We start from the raw sequence: 8,545 nt of genomic DNA, 5'->3' as shown, positions 1-8,545 counted from the left end.
TCGGACCAGATAAAAATCGTATCAGGGAAAGAGGCTTGCAACCGTAGCAGATCAAATTTAATATCCCTGATTAATTCCCGGGCACACCGCAAACCCAGATCATTACCACCCACGTGTAACAAAACCACATTAGGAGGACGATCCAAGCGAGCGTACCTGTGTATTTCCGGCAACACCCTAGACCACAGCATCCCCGGGATACCCAATCAGCGAACAGTGCCTTCCTCCCTAGACAGACCCAACAACCTCCCATCCCTCCGGACCTCAGCCCTCCTGGCACCCCAATAAACATATGAGTGTCCAAGGATCCACACCAGACAGGCCTCCGAGTCTGAAAGAAAAGAAAAAAAACACAAAGGAATAGAGTGGCAGGGTGGGATGAGAGGAGAGCAAGCTTGCACAACGCTTCCTTAAAGAACAGAACGAACCAACCCGGCCTACCCCCGAAAGAAAGAACTGCACCCCCCAATCCGACCGAGCCCCAGCATCACCCCGTACCTACAATAAATGAGGGCGGACGTACAACCTAAATCGCGCCGATTCCCAACGCCCAATGCTCTGAACAGCTTGGTCATCCAATCCCCACCGGACCGCCTCAGTGGCAGCCCCAATGCGGAAAGAGTGAGAAGAATAGTTGTTAACTGACAACCCCGCGGCCACCAAACACTTTTTAAATACCGCCTGAAATTGAAACCTAGACAAGGCCGTGCCATCCTCATGTCGGAAGAAGACCCCCTCCCCCTGGGGCCGGATACAGTAAAAGTCCCCCACCGATGCCACCGGACACACAGGGGAACCCGGAATCGACCGCAATTCCACCCACACACCCTTGCCCAACCTATCTGTCTTGGACCTGCGCAAGAACACACCCAACGCTCCACCCCGCACGAACACTTCGCTCACGTCTAAACCCCCATCACCTCTCTTATTCCTACTCACAATCTCCCCAACCCGAAACGCCCCAAAAAAGGCCAAAACAAAAACCGCCCGGAACAACACCCTCTCAAAACGTGAAACGCAAACATGTTGCAACTGTTTTACCACCTCGCCCAAAAGCTGGAACGAAACCGGTCGCCTGGTATCAGCCGCCGAGCGGCCAGCGCGGTAACCACGCATAGCGCGCCGAACCATAAAAACCTTAGTAGCATCCCTCTGGCCCGCCAACTGAAACATAAAAGCCAGCCCGGCCAGCTTTTGCGACATATATGACGCCGACACTCCACTTTCAAAATTCCGGCCAATAAAATAAAGCAGCAAATGAACCCTACCCTCCTCGCTACTGCAATCTCCCACCTCCTGTACCAACGCGCCCCATTCACTCCAGACCTTACTGTACGCTGACCAGGTAGCTGCCGATACGGACTTACGAATCAACAGCTGTGCTGTGGTAAGGCGATGCTCCATAACCTCTCGGGGCACTGAAGCCCGTGCGCCTCCGCTGCCGGTGCCAACTGACGGAATCTGTCCCACTGGAAACGAGACAACGCATCAGCCACTGAATTTTCTACTCCAGGAACATGCACAGCAGTCACAAAACAATTAAGACACAAACACTTAAGAACCAGATAGCGCAACAAACGCACCACAGGAGGAGAAGAGGCAGTGTTATTATTAATGGCGTGCACCACCCCCAGATTATCACAATGAAAGCGAACGCGCCGATTCCGGAAGTCGCCCTCCCACAATTCGACTGCCAGTACAATGGGGAACAATTCCAGTGCGGCCAGATTGCGAACCAAACCCGCTTCCCTCCAAGACACCGGCCATTCCCCAGCGCTCCACCGACCCTGAAAGAAAGCCCCAAAACCACCTGAACCAGCCGCGTCCGTGAACAATTCTATATCAAAGTTAGAAACCACCCTATCCAACCAAAGCGAGCGGCCGTTATAACTGGCCAAGAAGGAATCCCACACCAACAAATCAGCCTTGAGTTCCTGGCCCAAGCGGATGAAATGATGAGGAGCCCGCACGCCAGCTGTGGCCGCCGCCAAGCGCCGGCAGAAAACACGCCCCATCGGCATAATGCGGCAGGCGAAATTCAACTTGCCCAAGAGCGATTGCAGGGCCCGAAGCTGAATCTTCTTTGCCCGCAACGCCCCGGCCACCTCCCGCTGCAGATCCTCCAACTTGTCCATCGGCAAACGGCACTCCATCGCCATGGTGTCTATGACAATCCCCAAAAAACGCAGCTCCGTGGTCGGACCTTCCGTTTTATCCGGGGCCAACGGGACCCCAAAAACCTCAAACAACTGCTGAATCGTAGCCAAGAGAGACGCACAAACGCGGCTATCAGCAGGCCCGATACACAGAAAGTCATCCAAATAATGGATGACGGAAGATAAACCAGAAACATCCCGCACCGCCCATTCCAAAAAAGAACTAAACTGCTCAAACAACGAACAAGAAATTGCGCACCCCATGGGCAAACACCGATCAACGTAAAACATGCCCTGCCACCGGCAACCCAACAAGTGGCAGCAATCCGGGTGAACCGGCAAGAGGCGGAAGGCCGCCTCCACATCCGTTTTCGCCAACAATGCCCCCTTGCCAAAACGCTGCACCCAGTCAACCGCCGTATCAAAAGAAGTGTACGACACTGTGCAGAGGCTGGGATCAATGGAGTACTTAACCGACCCCCCCCGCGGATGGGACAAATGATGAATGAGCCGAAATTTGTTCGGCTCCTTCTTCGGAACCACGCCCAACGGGGAGACCACCAAATTAGCCATGGGCGGATCCCCAAACGGACCAGCCATCCGCCCCAAAGCAACTTCCTTGAGCAACTTGTCTGTGACAACACCTGCATGCTCCCTAGCCGACTTCAAGTTGTTCGCAACCGGCGGAACCACCTGAAGCTGACTATTCAACCGAAAACCCTCCGCAAACCCCAACTCCAGCAACTTGGCTGCAACTTGATCAGGATAGCGCCTTAGAAAAGGCACCATCCTTCCTACCCTCACCAGCGTCTCCCCCTTTTCCAGCGTCCCCCCCTTTTCCCCGTCCCTGCTTGAAGCACCGGGACTGGGAATGGGAACCTCCGCACGCGGAACACTCGTGCCGGAATCGACACTTGGCCCCGAATTTGCAAGTGCCGGCATTGAATTGCCAACAGAAACCCATGCGGTTTCCGGCCGGTTGTCCGACAGCTGCCGGGCTCCCGGCCCCGCCCTGAAAGGGAGGCAAGGAGCCCCTCGGGGAGGACATCAGCTTCATCCAAAGACTAATGTCCTTGTGATCCCACCGCAAGGACGGGCGGACCGCCTTCTTCTGCCTAAATTGCTCATCATAGCGCAACCAAGCAGTCCCCCCGTAAACCCTCTGCGCCTCCCCGATGGAATCGAGGTAGCAAAAAAGTGGCGAGCAGTTTTCCGGCGCCTTCTCTCCAATAACGCTAGCCAGAATCGCAAACGCCTGCAACCAGTTTGCAAACGTGCGCGGGATCAGCCGGTACCGCCGCTTCTCTTCCTCCTCCTTCTTGCTCTCATCCGGCTTAACTTTGTCCAAGTTAAACTTTTCCAGAGGCAGCAAGGAAAAAATCTCCACATATTCCCCCTTCCAAATGCGGTCTCTCACCTCAGTCTTCAAGTGAGCGCCCAAAGGCCCCTCAAAACAGACGTAGACCTCACATTTCGCTGCGTCAGCTAGACGCAGGCCATCCCCTCCTGCTACTCCCTTAGCGGCTACCACCGCCTCACCAACCGCAGCCGGCGCAGCAACCACCGCCGTCGCAGCCGCAGGAACAACCCCCCCAACGGCCAGCCCAGGAGCAGCTGCCAGCGGACCGATCGCCGGCCCATCCGCAGCGGCCACCACCACAGGGGGAACCCCTGACGGCAAACCCCGAACCCCAGACTGCGCACCCAAGGCCCACGCAGCCAAGGGAGACGCCTCCGCCGCCGGCCGTGAACCAGCCTCACAGCGCGCCAAAACCTCCCGCAAACCCGCCAACAAGGTGTGAACAACCCCCACATCTGGAGAACCCGCCCCAGGGCCGACCCCGAAGACGCCAGACGCCCCAACGCCCCCCACCCCTCCCGAAGGACCCCCCTCAGGAAGGACAGAAAAAGAAGAAGAAGACAGAGTAGAAGGTCTCTTACCTGGCTGCCGCTGCCCAAGGGGACATCCAGCCGTAGGTCCCGTGCCTCGTGCCGTCCTCGGTACCTCATCCTCCTCCGGCTCGACCAGCTCCCCCTCCGACAAGCCGTCTTGGGAACTCCCAGCCTCCGATCGTGCCGCCACACCAGGCCGTGGGTCAGGATTCCTCGCCGGCGTAGAGCGCCCTGCAGCACCGTCCGTACTGCGCGCCGTGGAGGTCTGCAACCCCCGCTCAGCGTTCTCACCACGACGAGCCCTGGGCCGGGCTGGGGAAGCCCGCCTAGCCACAGATCCAGACCGCAATGTGGACCGGTCCCCCCGATGGAGCCGCGATGTCCCGGCCGTCCTGCTCCGCCTCCGTCCATCAGGATTACAGGCCCTGGCTGTTCCAAGCGACTGGCCAGCACCCGCCGAGGCCTCTCTCCCACGCCGAGCCCCCCTCGCTGCAGGCAAGAGGCCCGCAGAGGTAGCCGCCATCTGACCCCCCTCCCGCGCCTGAGCAACTCGGCCCCCGGGATCGCCACCCCCCCGCGCACGCCGCGAACTAGCACTCCCCGGCGGGGTAGCGGTGTCCCTATCCGGGTTCCCCCCAGCCCTGTCAGCGGCCAGCTCGGGGCTGTAACGCTCCGGAGGCCGGGATCTGCGGGCCCCGAGGCGGCCGGGAGGATGAGGGGGGGGAGAGGGGAAGGGGGGCCGCCGAGCACCACGCACGAGGCCTGGCCGGGGCCCCGCAGCAAGCCTGCCACAGAGTCCTCCAACCAGCCAACACCCCGGGTCACCGCCTCCTCCCGCAGCCTCGACAATACCGCATCCACGTTCATCATGCACAGCAACACCGCCGGTCCGCCGGGCTCGCTACGCTAACGCAGGGGAGAGCTGAACAGAGAAAAAAACTCTCCTCCTGCTTCCTATTCCCCCGGCGCGCACTGAAACTCTGCGCGCCGACTCCGCCCCCTTTCCTCGTCATCCCCCCGCTCGAGGGCCCGCCTCCTCCACACTTCCTATTTCGCCCAGCCGAGCCTCACCGCCCCCACCCTCGTCATGTCGGCCCTCCCCTTATCCTAATGTCCGGGCCATTTCTTTAGTGCCTGAAATCTGTGACTAGGGAAAAAACAGTTGTTCTTTACTGTGTGCTTGCAAACTAAAAGCAAGTTGTTGTTACTTCAAGACCTAAGGAAAATACCATACTTGCCAACAGTCCCAATTTTCCCGGGACAATCCCAATTTTGGGACTCTCGTTCCGATTAATTTCCTGGGATTTTGCCTTTGTCCCGGGAAAATTTGGAATGCTTTAGGAAAAAACGGCCGGCGGGCTACAGAAAGATGGCCGCCGCCACAAGGATTATTTCCCCTTGTGTTCAGTGGAGAGGGGAGGGTACAGCCAATCAGCTTCTCCCCTCTCCACTGAAAACACACACAAGAAAGCCGGGAGCTGTAGCTACCGCGCTGCTGAGGGACACAGATTGCTCTGTAAGGGGGACTCCGCTGCTGCTGCCAGGGACACTGAAGGAGAGCTCTGTTGCTGGGGGACACAGATCGCTCTGTAAGGAGGGCTCCACTGCTGCCAGCTGCTGGGGACACTGAAGTAAGGAGGGCTCTGTTGCTGGGGGGACACAGATCTGTAAGGAGGGCTCTGCTGCTGGGGAACACCAGATGTAAAGGAGGGCTCCGCTGCCAGGGACACCAGATGTAAAGGAGGGCTCCGCTGCTGGGGGACAAATTTAAAGGATGGCTCGGCTGCCGGTGACACTAGATGTAAAGGAGGGCTCCGCTGCCGGGGACACCAGATTTAAAGGAGTGCTCCGCTGCTGGGGACACCATATGTAAGGAGGGGATCCGCTGCCAGGGACGCAGATCTGTAAGGATGGACCCTGCTGGGGCCACCTGATATAAGGACGGACTCTGTTGTGGACACCTGATGTAAGGATGGACCCTGCTGGGGGCACCTGATGTAAGGTCAGACTCTGCTGGGGGCACCTGATGTAAGGACGGACTCTGCTGGGGGCAGCTGATGGCATCTGGTGGCAGGTGACATGTTCAGGGGTCCCACTTATTCTGGATTATGGTGAGTTGAATGATTTAATTCTATATTACAATGTAATAATAGTAATAATGTGCTTCAATCATCCTGACACCACAAAAACCATGGTGCTGGGATGATTGAAGCGCTAACACCAGGTGTTTGGAGTATCTTTATTTACTGATTTGTTAAACTCTGGAATACACATTTCTATTGTGGTGTAGGATCTGGGCCTGCTGTCCCTCCATTCCTTCTCTCTCCTTCCCTTCTTCTTTCCTTCCTTCTCTCTCTCTCCCTCCCTCTTTTCCCCTTTCTTTCTCCATCTCTCATTCATCTCAGACTCTAACCACACCCCCATTAGAGCCATGCCCATAAAAGCCTCGCCCATTATTCACGTAAACCACACCCATTTTTTTTAGCTTGCCAGCCATTTTTCTTTTTTGCTATGCCACGCCTACAAACGCATGCCACGCCCCCTAATTATAATAAGACAGCCAAGAAAGTGTTCCTATATATTTTTTTACAATGTTGGCAAATATAAAATACCTGTTGGATTTTGGTGTGAGAGAGCTAGCAAGATGTTCACACTAAAGTTTGTACCTACTGAACTTTGGAGATACAGAGGCAGTATGATTCTTTAACCGCCTCACACCCACCAGCTGTCAAATGATGGCCAGACGGCACAGCTCTCGTTCTGGGTAGGTGTCATATAATGTCCTCCCAGAACAAACTCTTGCGTGCCCCTGGGGGCATGCATTGCGATGATCGGGGGTGCGTTGTGTCAGTCAGACACACCACTACACTGAACCATGAAACAGACAGAGACAGAAGTACAATCAAATCACACTTGTTTATTAATAAAAATAAAAAGGTAAATAGGAAAAAGCGTAGTCAAGCAAGCCAGAGTCCAGTAGCCAGATCGGGTAGTCAGCCAGTCCAAAGTTCATAAACCAGATTGGGTAATCAGCCAGTCCAGATGTCAGGGATCCAAGGAGAGCAACTGCAAGCAGGATGGAAGCCAGGAGGGATGTTAGCAAGCCAGTCTTGAAACAACAGCAGGAGATGGTTCCTAGTGATGTGACCAAACATGAAGGCAAAGGAGAAATGAGCTGGAAGACTTTAAATAGGCAGGCCAGACGAGCATCATCGGAAACAGCTGGTAACTGTGAAGAGAGAAGAGAGCTGGCAATTAGCCGACAGCTGAGCGGCCAGCCCAGAGGAGGAAGGGCTAAGCCAGCCCTGACAGGTAAAGAGCCTCTGACGGAGGCTCTTTACTACATGATCAGCCGTGTCCCATCATGGCTGATCACGGCATACCTCCCAACTTTTGCCTATAGATCTACTTTAACCCACTTGCCGACCAGCTGATGTCATTATACTGCAGCAGGTTGGCTCATTCCTGCAAATCACCATAACCGCATACCTCCCAACTTTTTGAGATGGCACTGAGGGACACCTATCAGCAAAAGTATGCAGGCATAAGACACACCCCTTGCCATGCCCCTTAAAGGAGAATAGTTAAAAAAACAAGATTGTGTAAACCCACAAGTGTTTTTTTTACCACTACCATTCCTTTATATTGGCTTTTGGAATTTACAAATGCAGCAATTTAGAAATCAGATGAAAGGTTTAGCGCTGGGAAACACTTTTTAATAGATAAAAAGTGCATTTTATATACAACTATATAGATCAGACCAAAATGAGGGACAAATGAGGAGGAACAGCGTAACAGCGGGACATTGCTCCAAATCAGGGACAGTTGGGAGCTATGCGTAATTGTACGACGGCAGGGGAGCTGATGCACATGGCCAGCGGTCGCGGTGTCTGGCGACCACCCATGGCGACCACCCACAGAGAGGCAGAATGGGGATCTATCAGTGTAAACAAACAGATGACCGTTCTGTCAGGGGAGTACAGAGTGATCGTCTATTCCTATTGATCAGGAACAGTGATCTCTGTGTACTCCTAGTCAGTCCCCTCCCACCAAAGTTAGAATCGCTAACACATAGCGCTTCCTTCTTAGATCAAAGGGATAAACTTCTGTGTATAAAGAAAAAATCCAGGCAGTCTGCCAAGTTTTTAACAACATGTAAATGCAGGAAGTTTAACCACTTAAAGTCTAAATCTTTTTCTGACACTTGTTTCTTGTTTCTTAAGTTAAAAATCTAATTTTTTTGATAGAAAATTACTTGGAACCCCTAAACATTATATATATTTTAGCAGAGACACTAGGGAATAAAATGTCAATTGCTGCAATATTTTATGTCACACTGTATTTGCCCAGTGGTCTTTCAAACGCAATGTTTTGGGAAAAAATACACTTCAATTAATAAAAAAAAAAAAAAAAACAGTAAAGTTAGGCCAATTTTTTTGTTTTAATGTGAAAGATAATGTTACGCCGCGAGAATCGTGAGAGAATCTTGATCTTCT

General features: G+C 53.9%; 1 long non-coding RNA gene across 1 annotated transcript; it reads right to left on the bottom strand.

The window, feature by feature from the left end:
- Positions 1-207: 207 nt before the first annotated feature.
- On the bottom strand, positions 208-4,351 carry LOC143930883 (uncharacterized). Its single transcript, XR_013262843.1, has 3 exons — positions 4,098-4,351; positions 1,368-1,469; positions 208-331 (listed from the first exon to the last, which is right to left on the bottom strand). It is a non-coding gene; the product is annotated as an uncharacterized LOC143930883 (long non-coding RNA).
- Positions 4,352-8,545: the final 4,194 nt, after the last annotated feature.

This window comes from Lithobates pipiens, unplaced genomic scaffold (genome assembly GCF_037356315.1).
Source record: "Lithobates pipiens isolate NorthernLeopardFrog02 unplaced genomic scaffold, aLitPip1_a1.2 Scaffold_25, whole genome shotgun sequence".
NCBI lineage: Eukaryota > Metazoa > Chordata > Amphibia > Anura > Ranidae > Lithobates > Lithobates pipiens.
The sequence above is the reverse complement of the archived record's forward strand: the minus strand, read 5'-3'. Positions and strand labels throughout refer to the sequence as shown.